Source organism: Capricornis sumatraensis, chromosome 7, assembly GCF_032405125.1.
Source record: "Capricornis sumatraensis isolate serow.1 chromosome 7, serow.2, whole genome shotgun sequence".
Lineage (NCBI taxonomy): Eukaryota > Metazoa > Chordata > Mammalia > Artiodactyla > Bovidae > Capricornis > Capricornis sumatraensis.
Genome location: NC_091075.1, coordinates 96,698,375 through 96,711,829, shown reverse-complemented (window position 1 = coordinate 96,711,829; position 13,455 = coordinate 96,698,375).

The window sequence follows — 13,455 nt, the reverse complement described above, 5'->3', positions numbered from 1 at the left end:
CATTGAGCTCAGTATAACAATTATTTTGAATTCTTTATTGGAAAATTACAGATTTCCATTTCTTCAGGGTTAGCTACTAGAAAATTATTGTGTTCATTATATGATGCTATCTTTCCTTAACTTTTCAAGGTCCTCAAAGCCTTGCATTGCTGTATTTGCATCTGAAAAAGTCATTTTCTCTTCCAGTCTTTACTGTCTTTGGAAGAGAAATATCTGCTTTCAGCCGTATTGAGGATTCTGAATCTTTCTCACATCTTTTCCATGGATATGCATACTCTATACTTGTTGTTCTCTTGTGAGTAGGATTTCATAAGATTCTGTGTGAAGCCAAGCCAAGCCAAAGGTTGGTAGCTTCCCTTTGGCTTTCCCTAGAGTGGTGTGCTGAACGCTCAGTTTGTGTGCTTTCTGGAAAGCTGTCTTGGCTTTCTGTACATGCTCGTTAGCTATCTGCAAAGGCCTGCTCTTGCCATCCTTAGGGACATGCACAGAGAGCAGCCGTGAGGTAGGGGAATGTGTGGGTGAGGCCCATGAAGTACTGGGGTGCCTGTGGGACAGTTGATGAGATCTTCAGGCAGTTCATCTGCTGGTTTGTGAGCAGGCTTCCTGATGGAGGTCTTTGAAGGAATCAGTAGTGTCCGCTTCCCCTTGATGTGTTTCACTCAGAGCCCTAACTGCTGTTCTCCCAGCCATTCATTGCTACCCAGTCATACAGCTCACAGCTCAGGACTCTAGATGGTGTGGGAAAGAAAAGGGACTCTTTGACAGAGTCTTGCATCAGCAAACAGGCATTCTCATTTCTCCCTGTGAGAGAAATCATGGTCCATGAAGGTGTCTCTTGGCACTGAGCTGTGCCATCTTGGGGAATGAGTGATGTGTGTAAAGTGACCCTATTCTTCTTATTTTCGTCAATGAATCTAATCTCACACAGTTTTTGTTCTAATAGTGCATTATAACATCTCCACTGGACTCCTGGACTTCCATGAAAGACTGTCAAAATCACTATTCTTTGCAGAAAAGATGGTAGAAGATGATTTAACCATGTTGATAATGTCACAAACCATATATTTTCTATATTTTAACTGTGATGAGGGTTATATGGGTATATAAAGCAGTTGAGCTCATTAAAATGTACATTTGAAGTATATACATCTTATTGTAATTATACCACAATAAAATTGATTAGAAAAATTCCTCAATGGTTTTATTAATTAGACTGATGCTTACAAAAGACTAAATGCTTATCTTAAACTTGAGCCAAAAGGAATTTATTGGTTTGTATGACCAGATATATAAGTCACAGAACCAAATTATAAGAAAAGCAGAAGGGAAGTCAGTCTCAAATAAAAGAAGAACCAGAGTTGGCAAAGCTCTTCATTTCTCCTTTCAGGAATATCTCTATTTTCTGTCCTGGATTTCCCAAGCTGGCATAAACAATGCAGCTGACACTCCTAGACTTAAATTCTTACAGTTTCACTACCAGGACAAATATCTTCCCTTTATATTCAAATCTGAAAAATCTGGAAAAGGACTTTGATTGGCTCAGCTGGGGTCATGTGGTCAGTTCTTGCCCAATCACTGTAGCTAAGGATTTAGAATACTATGATTGACTCAGATTGAGGTGATTCCTTAACCAAATAAAATATTCTGATGAGAAAGGCAAAGTTATATAAGGAGAAAATGGGTATTTTTAGAATGCACGTTAAAGTCAGAAGCAGGAGAAAGGCATAGTTTTCAAAGATAAAAATAGCACAAAAAAGGTTGCTGAGTCATTTAAACTAAAAATATACTCCTATCTGTTTATCCTATCAGTTCAGTTCAGTTCAGTTCAGTCACTCAATCGTGTCCGACTTTTTGCGACCCCATGAATTGCAGCATGCCAGGCCTCCCTGTCCATCACCAACTCCTGGAGTTTACCCAAACTCATGTCCATCAAGTCGGTGATGTTTATCCCATAGTGGGCATTAAAGAAAAATATTTTTTATTTTATTTTATTTTTTTACTTTACAATACTGTATTGGTTTTGCCATACATTGACATGAATCCACCACAGGTGTACATGAGTTCCCAACCCATCTGAAAAAAATAAAATAAAATAAAATTTAGTGCATAAAAAAAGAAAAATATTTTAAATTCTCTAAATTAGTGTCCAAGATAATCAATTCACAAAGCACTTATTATCCATCTCTAAACTTCTTATCTACCAAGGATGTCAACATTTTAATTTGCCAAAAGTTGATCAGGCTTTTCTACACATGTTGCGAAGAAAGACAACAATTATTCATATAATTGCATAATTGTTTGGTTGAAATAAAGAGATGAATCAAGTTCCTCCTTACTTGCATACTGTAACATTTCTACACTGCTGGATTCCTTTACATAAGCTGGGGTGTGTTCACTGCAGATGGTACATCTGACTTTAGAGCAGGTGGTGTAGCAGGCCTGGTCCACAGCATCCTGATGCTTATCACCTGGACAGTTTCCAGCCACAGATTGGACTTTGAGTTTTTGAGGAGATTGTCAGGGAGATTGATAGTGTGAGCCATATTGGAATTACCTATGATAAATGACACAATTTCCTCCAATCTTCTCAAAAGACAAGCTGTGAATCACAAGATTGTTCCCTTGATGAGTATCTCCTTCCATGTGGAAGTTGCCTGAACACATTCACACCCAGACTGGGTCAGCTGAACAAATCAGGGCACCTAAGCTTCACTGACTCACTACTGGCATGTGGAAACCAACTAACCGAGTACAATCCAAGATTTTCAGACCTGAAGGATATTTGTGGTAAAAAATTCTGTGATTTAATTTGGCAACTGTTACCTCTTTCGTCCTCACCACTGTGTCAGATTTTATTAGTTAGGTTAGGCTGGGCTGCAGTAACAAAGTCCGAGCTCTCAGTAGTTCAAAACAATTTTAGAACTCACTTATTTAACAGCTTGATGACATTAATGAAGGGTAGAAGGGGAGAGTGGTAGAATCTGCTCTGAGTAGTCATTCAGATACACAGATTTTTCTATCTCACTGCCTCCAAACTTAACCAGTCACCAGAATCATTGTGGAAGAAGAAACTGATAAATGATAATTAAATGTGGGATAGACTTAGAAATAATCTATCAGTTATACCATATTCATTGTATATATATAATTTTTTAGTCACTTAGTCATGTCCAATTCTTTGCAACTCCATGGACTGTAGCCTGCCAGCCTCCTCTATCCATGGGATTCTCCAGGCAAGAATACTGGAGTGGGTTGACATTCCCTTCTCCAGAGGATCTTCCTGATCCAGAGATCGAACCCGGGTGTCCTGCATTGCAGGCAAATTCTTTACCATCTGAGCCACCAAGGGAAGCCCACTATTCAACATACTACATGCCAGATTCTACTATTCATTAGACATTTAAGATACATTTAGAGGTAGACTTTCAAGCTTCACTAATAAACAACAGAGCAAAAATCCCTGCGTTGGTGGAATGTTTATTTATTAGTAAGATGAAAGTCATACATCTAAGAAAGAAGTAAATTATATAGAATTATGGAAGCATAGAAAAAAGAAAGAGTAGGATAGAGATAGAGGATTGGGGGAGGCTGAGAGTTGCATTTTAGTCACAGTGGTGTGGGTAGTCGTCTCTGCATATCTCTTCCTCCCTTTCTGCGCTCCCTAAATTAATTGAGAACATCACTGTCCACCCTGACACTCACGGTTAAATTCATAGGTTGATAAAGCCTTGGGATCCATTCCTTCTTTTGCATTCCATTTCCCCAAACCACAGCCTCCTTGCCTCTCATTCAAATTATTCAACAAACTCCTACAGTTTCTTTTTCTTCATTATTTCTCAATTATAAATTGTTCTTCGCCCTTAACCTGAGTTTTCACTACAAGTGACAAACATAGACAGGCCACTCCTTTGCTCAAAAACCTCTGTAATTTCTGTAATGTCTGCAGATCAACATTCTGACACTGAGTATGGGCCTCTGACGTCTCCCCAAGTCTGACACCTGGCTAGGTGAGGCACCTCATTATCTAAAATTTTTGTCATGTAGATTGTGATTTAAGCCCACCAGACTAACAAAGCCCTACAGAAAGTATTGTCTTTGTCTTCTTTCAGACTGTTCAAATTTTGTGATTGATGATTCCATCTCTCTCCTCACCATACTTTCTGCTGTCAAAATCCCATCTATCTCTAAGGACAGCTCAAATTCCCCTTCATTAGAAAAAGTTTCCAGCTTCCTCTCAGTCATTCCAAATAAATGTTCCATTCTATGTCCTCCCATGGGATTTTGTTTAATCTTCTCTTTCGGCATCCAAGGTTTTATATTTTCATCCTGGACAATTCTGTCTATAATTATTACAGATTATGACAGATACTAGACTGTAAGCATCCTCCAGACAGGAATGGTATCCTGCTTTTTTACCTGGCTCAATATTTTTTTACAGAGTGAACTCTCAGTAAGCGTTGAATTTATATTATTTTCTTAAACTCTAGTTTAGAAAGAGTTTTTTTCCTGGAGGTCAGGGTATTAGCAGTCTTATTCATAGAATTAACACGATGGATAAGAGCATTTTTAACAAGCATCTTTTAATAATTATAAACGCCAGATTTCATCAGAAGCCTAGAGCAAGTATTATCACTGTGAGACAAACTAAATGCTACATGTGTCAATATTTACACAAGCAGATTACAACAGTGTGGTCTCATCAGTTCAGCTATTGTGTCTTGTGAGCTTAACTGAATTTCAAACTCCATAAGGAACTGCATTTTCCCCTGAAGTTATTAAAGGGTAGATTTCTTTTAATTAAACTCATTTGCATGACTAAATTAGATTTAATTACTCTCATTCATTTCACTAATACCTTTCTTTGATTGGAGAAGCAGAACTTTTATAATTGATTAAAATAGGATGCTCTGGCCTTCTCTGTGGATCCTGGAGGATAGTTCTCATTTATTCTTTTAAAGGACCAGGGCAACAGAAATTTCTTTGATCTAGTCCTACTTCAAACATGCTCCTTGAACCTGGGGTGGACATACGATCACACTGCTCCTCCATTTCTCCATCAAATTAGCACTGTAGTACCAATGTCAATGATATCTGTTTTGGCCTCCAATGAAAACACAGATTGTGCTTTTGATGTGAAAGTCCTTGAAACATTTGTACAAATCCTGAACTATGAATATTGTTTAAAATATTAATGTCATAAACTAAAGGTTTTCCTCTAAATTTTGACCAAAAAAAAAAAAAAAGAAATTTCTCATTACCTTTTGGGTAGTAGTCATTGTTTTCATAATCTGATTGTTGAAATTTACCATCACATTCATTCATTCACTCATGCCTACATGAATTCACTCAACACAAATTCATTTTCACGCACTATTCTAGACATTGTGATTATCCTTGGATAGAATTCAACAAACCTGTAAGAAATCCAATAGCTCTAATAAAGTCTCCTCCTCCCTTAGGAGTTCTTAGAGAACAACAAAATAAACAAATACATTTCAATAGGTAATAGAATCACATAAACGGTTCATAGTTTAAAGGGGAACTTTTCAACTCCATTTAAAGGTATTTAAAATACATCCTGTGAGATAAGTTTAAGAAGATGAGAAAGGAAGGTTATTCTAGGACAAAGGAATTCTGTGTTCAAAGATACTCAAGCAAGAATAGAATGACACATTTGGAAAACCTTAGCTTAGTTTGGCTTAAGTTTTGGATTTGAGTGTGAAGTAAGAGAGAACAAGTATGGAGGAAAACTACCATTTCTATGTATTAGAAAGATAATGAAGTAGCAATATGGAAAATAAACTAGATGGAGGTAAGCCCACTTAGGAGATTTTTAGTGTAAAAATAATATATTTCTGAAATGATGTAGTAGCAATAAATTTGCAGAAGAAAAATAAAATGTAAATATATTTCATGGGGTTTTATAAAACAGAACTGAAAAGTAGAAGTTTAAAATTTTCTATGTTTCTGCTTTGGATGATTCTTTAGGTACTGGTGGCACTACTGAAAACAATAAAAGAAACACATTTTTGGCAAGGAGTATAAGGAATCCTGATTTAAGTTCTGGGCATGTGATTTTGAAATACTTATGGCAACCCACTCCAGTATTCTTGCCTGGAGAATCTCATGGACAGAGGAGCCTGGTAGGTTACAGTCCATGGGGTCGCAAGAGTCTGACATGACTTAGTGACTGAACCACCGCCACCATATTCATGACAATAAATATATTGGCCTGGATCTTAGAATAATGATATAGAAGAAATATATAGATTTAGGAGTTCAAATGGAGGTTTTCTCTTTGCTTTAAATCTGTTTTTTTGTGTGTGTTCTTTACTTCATTAACTTTCCTACATCATTAATTCTGATTAGACTATCAATCAAGGGCATTGCCTACCCTCTCAAGGTTGAGAGTACATAACCCAAGCCAAGCCAACTAGAAAACAAAACTAAGTACTGGTATTAGTATTAGTATTAGTATTAGTATTAGTATTAGTATTAGTGTTAGTATTAGTATTAGTAAGGATTCTGGGGAGAAGGACTTATGTTCTCTTCATCAGGCTCATTAGCTGTAAGAACAAAGTCTGGAGCAATTAATGGCCAGCTTTGTCCTCATACAGGTAAAGTCTGCAAATGAAGCCGATGCAGAGGAGCGGGGGGAGGGAGAAAGGCTAGCAAATTGAGAAAGACAGAAGTCTGTTGATATTTTTGAATTACTGGATCCAGCCCAGCCTTTAGGTAATGTTCGCTTGAATGTTTTAGTCATGTGAGCCCATAAAGTTGGAGTTTTATGTCTTATACTTGCTTCTGTTTTATTTCTGTGATTTGTATCCAAAAGAACCTTAACTATTTGGGGGGTTTACCCCAAGGGAGTTGTAATTCATATTGTAGGAATGAGTGCCACAGCTCAGATCAGAACATCGCAGGTGAGAAGAGAAAAAGATCAAGGTAATATAATCAGCAGGAATGTGAAAATTAAAAACTAGGTGGAGGGGAAGAATTCCAAAAAGAGACTTGGGAAAGATTAAACAAGAGGCCAAAAAAAAAGGAGCATAACAGAAGCCAAAGAAGTAAGGCGAGTGTCAAGAGTAACAAAATGGGGAGAGGGGAGGTCACACTGGACAGTAAAGAGCAACACGTCTGTTGGATTTAGCAGTCTAAAGGTTTTAGGGGACTTTAGTGTGAATCGTTTTCAGTACAGTGGTGGGTGCAAGACATTGAATGTGAAATTAAAGTCAGTGAACTGGATGTATCTCTCAAAAAGATTATCTGTAAAGGGCAGTGAGAAACTGAACCACGTACATGGGAACACAGGCTACAAAGACGGTTTCAAGTTGGGAGAGAAGGCACCTCTGCCTATGCTGAAAGAAAGCACAGTTTTCTCCTGTTCTATATTGTTTAACTATGGTACTTTTTAGGAGTAGGACACTGCTACCAGCAGACTTACAGAGACTGAATACACATAAAATGCCATGTAGATAAGAACAGTCGATAAGGATGATTTAGAGGCTTGTTGGTTTCTTTCATTCACTTATATAAGTCTTAGAGGTTCCCATAGTCTGATACTTCATTTTTCTTTCTTGCTAAAAAGGAGAATAGCTTGCTTTCCAGCAAAACATACTTACTGAGCCATGGTGAGGCATACTTTCTGTCTTCCATCCATAACATAACACAGGTATGAGCTAATAGCTGACTCATTCATACATATTTAAAACAATACAGTTTATTTGAAAACTGTTTTATTACTAAACAGAACTGTATTTCCAACAGAAGGTTGTCATGATCCATTTTAGGATATCTGTGTTAGCTTGAGTTGAGATAACTTGATTTATTTCAATAAACTAAGCTCAAAGCTTTGCTTTATTAGTTGGTGACAGTTCTACTGATTAGATGTCATTTTTTTCACCCTTTTATTACAATGTACAAGTAACATTGAAAGAGCCACTTGGACATGCATACCTGTCAGTTTCATCTTTCTCTAAAGGTGTCAACAACAAATACGGAAAAGAAAATTTAAAAGGCAAAGAACAACACCGCTTCATATGTATTTGTGACCTCATGGACTGTAGTCACCAAGCTCCTCTGTCCATGGGATTTCCCAGGCAAGAATACTGGAGTGGGTTGCCATTTCCTTCTCCAGGGAATCTTTCTGACCCAGGGATCGAGTCTGGGTTTCCTGCTCTGCAGGCAGATTCTTTACCATCTGAGCCACCAGGGAAGTCCTGCAAGTGGCTTATTATTCATTAAAAAAAGAAAGGTCCTCAAATCTCTCATTACCACAATGTTCTAACAGTCTTTTCTGACTCTGATGAAGAAGCAAGTGGGAGGTGAGCACCTTCCCTTCAGTCTGCATTTGGATATTGGGCTTGGGTGTATACAGTCATAAAAGGGAATGTGTCATGAAAAGAAATGGAAACAAACAAATCACAATACCAAAAGGAAGAAAAAAATCCCTCAAATCACACTTTCACAGTCCTCTATTTATACTAGCACATTCTGGGAAAGTCACTCAAAAACCTGTTACTAATCATTTAAACCTTAGGCTGTCGACATTTCTCTGCTTTGCTAGCCAAACAGTCATGTGCAGCAGCCAGAGGGTTAAAAAGCCAGACTTCCTGTCCCATACTGTAGCTTTGTGTGAGCAATATGGAGGACTGCATCATCGCTGCAGAGGCTCCTGTTGAACATGAAGGGTCTATCCAGGCAAAAATATGTGCAGCCTTCTGGGCCAGATTTACTCCGTCGGGGCTTCTAAAGTTGGCTGTGCAGTGGACTAAGCTGTCCAGACCTGCTGTTCCACAAAGGCCAAGATTCTCCCTCTGTGTGCCTACTTCTCCAGCCAGCAGACCGTACAAAGCCTGCTTTGCCTGGGTCCAGACACCCTCCAGACCTCTGAGAAAGTCTTTGTGCTGTTTTTGGAAGTACAATATACAATCTAATAGAAATTAGATTCTTAGGATTAGGGTGGACCCAAACTGGAAATATTTTCAAATGGAAATAAATGAAACAGAAAACGGAACTAGATAGTCTCTAAGATTTCGACTGGAGAAAACAAAAAATGTTTTTATTTTTATTAAAAAAAAAACTTACAGTAAGTCAATTGTACAACAAATCATGTCTCCAGCAGCCTACTGGCTGTGTTTTCATTGTATTATTTAAATGAAAGACTTTTGATATGCTGATTATAAGTGTTGTATTCAAAATCATGCCAAAGGAATGAGAAAATAACCCTCTTGAGATCCCCATCAACCGCTACCCTTGTACTTTGTCACCTAGAGTACTGAATTCTTGATTTTAATTTTCTCTACCTCTGTTCATTGGATTCACTGTCATTCATACTTGATTAACAGAATAAGGACAAAAATACTGAAAACAGGTAATATTTTGTGGACAGTTATTAGTATTTTTTTAATCAAAAAAATCAAACTTCAAATTCTGTTTGTTAAGAAATCTGTCCACACTACTTTCTTCTATAAAGTTTCTCAGTGAAAGTATCTGGATTTTGAAAATTTTGTCTCTGACAGAACAAAAGGCAACAGAAATCTTTAAAAACAACAAGAGAAACTTCTGGTTTGTTTCACACATTGCCTATGCCTGAGGATGGTTCTCATCAATACCCATTGTGATGTAGTCGTTGTGGCCAGAAACGAAGATAAGCCTTGCACAAAACCAGTGAAACATTTGATTCATCTTCACCGTCTGAACATCTGAACATCGTATCTTTTTTGCTCAGAAATCTGACTGACCTGATCTCACTGAGTCTCTTGCTGTCGTAATCAAAGCTCAGTGATCTAGTGGAGATAAAATCTGACCCAGGATTAACACAAACTACTGTCGGTCCTTGGAGTCAGACTCCAAATCTTAGATTCCATCATGTCCTTAATTATCCAATGTGTTTCCTGTGAAGAAAGGAGTACTGTTTAAAATGTTTGATAATCTGACAAGGCCATAAGGCTTAATGGAATTGATGATTACACACAGATGGACGATTAACTCTCGAGGTTTAACGTTAAAAAAAAAAAAAGTAACTGTGCTGGATTGCTACTTAATGGAATTACACTGCCCATATGGAAAAGAACTATACCCTAAATATACCCAGAATGATGGAACAGGTGGCAGAATCTGGGCAAGACTGCTTGGAATGCACAAAAGCATTCTGAACTTGTAACTGCCAGAAAAGATTTCTGAAGGAAAAAAAAAGAGAGACAGGGAAATCTTTGAAACAATGTTAATTTTCCTACATTTTGGAAATAAAAATTGAAAAAACAATTAGAAAACTGAACTTCCAGTAGGTGCTTTTTTTGACCATTATTTTTCAGAAGCCTGCAAACTATGCTATTTTGTGACTGAGCTAAAGGTGGATGTATGGATTATTAATTAGTGCCAATATAAACTCGGTGAGGGCAGAAACCACATTTTCCTTGATAGCAGCTATATCCTACAAAAGATATTATTGGGGGAGTGAGATTAAAACTATTAACTATAGGAGGGATTGAGTGCTAATTTCTGGATTTTCTTTTATAATGATTAATGTCCCCAACTTCACAGATAAACAATAGCTGCATATGTGAAAATAATGGAGGGATATGAACACTAGTAAGCATTTACATATAAATAAGCAAATGATTTTGACTTCCTGGGTGGCTCAGACAGTAAAGCGTCTGTCTACAATGTGGGAGACTCGGGTTCAATCCCTGGGTCGGGAAGATCCGCTGGAGAAGGAATAGGCAATCCACTCCAATACTATTGCCTGGAAAATCCCATGGACAGAGGAGTCTGGTAGGCTACAGTCCATGGGGTCGCAAAGAGTTGGACGCGACTGAGAGACTTGACTTCACTTCACTTAAGCAAACGATAAGGTAGCATAATTTCAATTGATAAACAATTGCTGGGGACTTCCCTAGTGGTCTAGTGGTTAAGAATCCTCCTTGAAATGAAGACAACATGAGTTTAATACCTGGTCTGGGAACTAAGATCCCACATGACAAAGGGCAACCAAGCCCATGTGCTGCAACTACTGAGCCACAGGCCACAGCCTGAGAGTCCGTGTGCCTCAACAAAAGATCTCGCATGATGCAATGAAGATCCTGCAGGCTGCAACTAAGACTCAATGCAGCCAAATACGTTATAAATAAATACGTAAATTTTATAAAGAACAATTGCTGATAGAAGGTGATTTATTTGTAAACTTTTTTGCTCCAACTCAGGAGAAGATATATTTTAAATATTAATAAGCTTTAAAATAAGAGAAAACTCTGTCTTCTGGGGCATACAGGGCATGGAGACAGAATGTAGTAGGCCTTAGTAGTGATAAACTTGGTAGATAAGCTGCATTGAGCAGTTAGTACATCCCAAGAATGAACTGCTTTATGTACATCATTTTATTTAATTCTTAATAAGATCCTTTTAAGTTTCTTCTCATTTTACAGATGAAGAATCTGACTGAAGGGCATTAGGTAAGCTTCCCAAAGTCACAGAACTGTGCTTGATAAAGTTGGGACTGAAAAAGAGATTGGTCTTGCTAGAGTCCATTCACATATAAGCATTCTGGCCAATGCCTGATTATCATGATCTCTGCCTGCTTCTGTGTCTCACTTTTCTAGCTTTGCATGTCTGAGTATTCCTGGACTCCTCTTTGCACCTGATGTCTTCTATGAGACTTACATATCCAAACTGTTTGCAGGGTGATATTAGGAACCATAGAAAAAAACAAAGATGGAAGAGAGCAAGAACCACTACTCACCACAAAATGGTTAATTAAGAAATTAAAACTGGGCTTCCCTGGTGGCTCAGTGATAGAGAGTCCACCTGCCAATACAGGAGACGCAGGTTCGTTCCCTGATCCAGGAAGATCCCATACGCTGCAGAGCAGCTAAGCCCATGAGCCACATCTATGGAGCCTGTGCTCTAGAATCAGAACTAATGAACCCACATGCTGCAACGACTGAAGCCCACAGGCCCTGAGCCCATGCTCCACAAGAAGAGAAGCCCCCGCAATGAGAAGCTGTGCACTACAGCTAGAGAGTAGCTCCTGCTCGCCACAGCTAGAGATAAGCTACATAGCAATGGAGACCCAGCACAGCTAAAAATTATCAAATAAAATTACACATGAAAAAGAAAGCAATACCAAAGATAAAATGAGGGTGAAGAAGTTACTCAGCACTCTATTTCTCCCACACAAGTTTCTAATTTGTCATTTCTTTTTGAAATACTAAATTCTTAAAAAAAATTTTCTTAGTGTCCCTACTTTATTGATGACTTGAACACATGCTTGTGGTGCCCACTGGGAAATCTGATCAAACTCTATTTTGGGGGCTATTGGACAATTCTGAAAAAATTATGAAAGGTTTGTCTTGTTTAAATCAATCGCTGCATTTTATTACATAATTTCAATGATTAACACTTTCAGATCTCTATTACAACTGTACCATAAAAATAGGACACTCTTATGTGTCCACACTAAAGATAACTTTGGTACAACCACCCAGACCAACAGATTAGTGGGTGTGTAGACAAAGCTGCTTCTAGCTGCTTGATCTTTAGCCTTCCATACATGGGGTGTTTTTTTTTTCAATATATTTTGGTCTATGTATATTCAAAATAAATTTTTTACAGTTTGTTCTCTACCCAAAGAAATGTTATTGATGAGAGAAAAACTGAAACAGTGGAAAAAATTCTAGCCCAGTGAGGCTACCTCCTTTCTGTTTTTAATGCTTTGCCAAGTCACTTCAGTCGTCTGGACCTTTGCAATCCCATGGACTATAGTCTGCCAGAGTCTTCTGTCCATGAACCTCTCCAGCCAAGAACAGTGGAATGGGTTGCCATGATCTTCTTGACCCAGGGATTGAACCAGCAATTCTTATATTTCCTGCACTGGCTAGCAGGTTCTTTCTGACTAGAGTTAACTTTTCTGCTAATTAGTTGTAAACCTTGATATTTTAAATGTTCTGGGTATCTGTTTTTCTCTTAAGATATTTACCCTGCTTACATTACAGGAATCCTGAAACAAATCAAAATATGAGATATGTGAAATTGTTTGAAAAAATAAGAACAGTACATGAGCTGATGAAGATTGGGATCTGCACTTGTTTTCTCCAGAGAATCCTCTATAACAGAGGTGATCAGTTGACCTTTCTAAGTAATCAATGAATAAAACTGTTGCCAAAATAGATTTTAAAATCTTTGAAGGCAATAGGGCATGCTTTATAGCAGGGCCTCAAAGAATTCTGCTTTTGATAAGAAAGCATTCAAAAAACAATAGAGTAGTATAAATGTAAAAAGGAGGGGATATATGTATTCCTGCATCTCACATGCTAGTAAAGTAGTGCTCAAAATTCTCCAAGCCAGGCTTCAGCAATACGTGAACTGTGAACTTCCAGATGTTCAAGCTGGTTTTAGAAAAGGCAGAGGAACCAGAGATCAAATTGCCAACATCCGCTGGATCACAGAAAAAGCAAG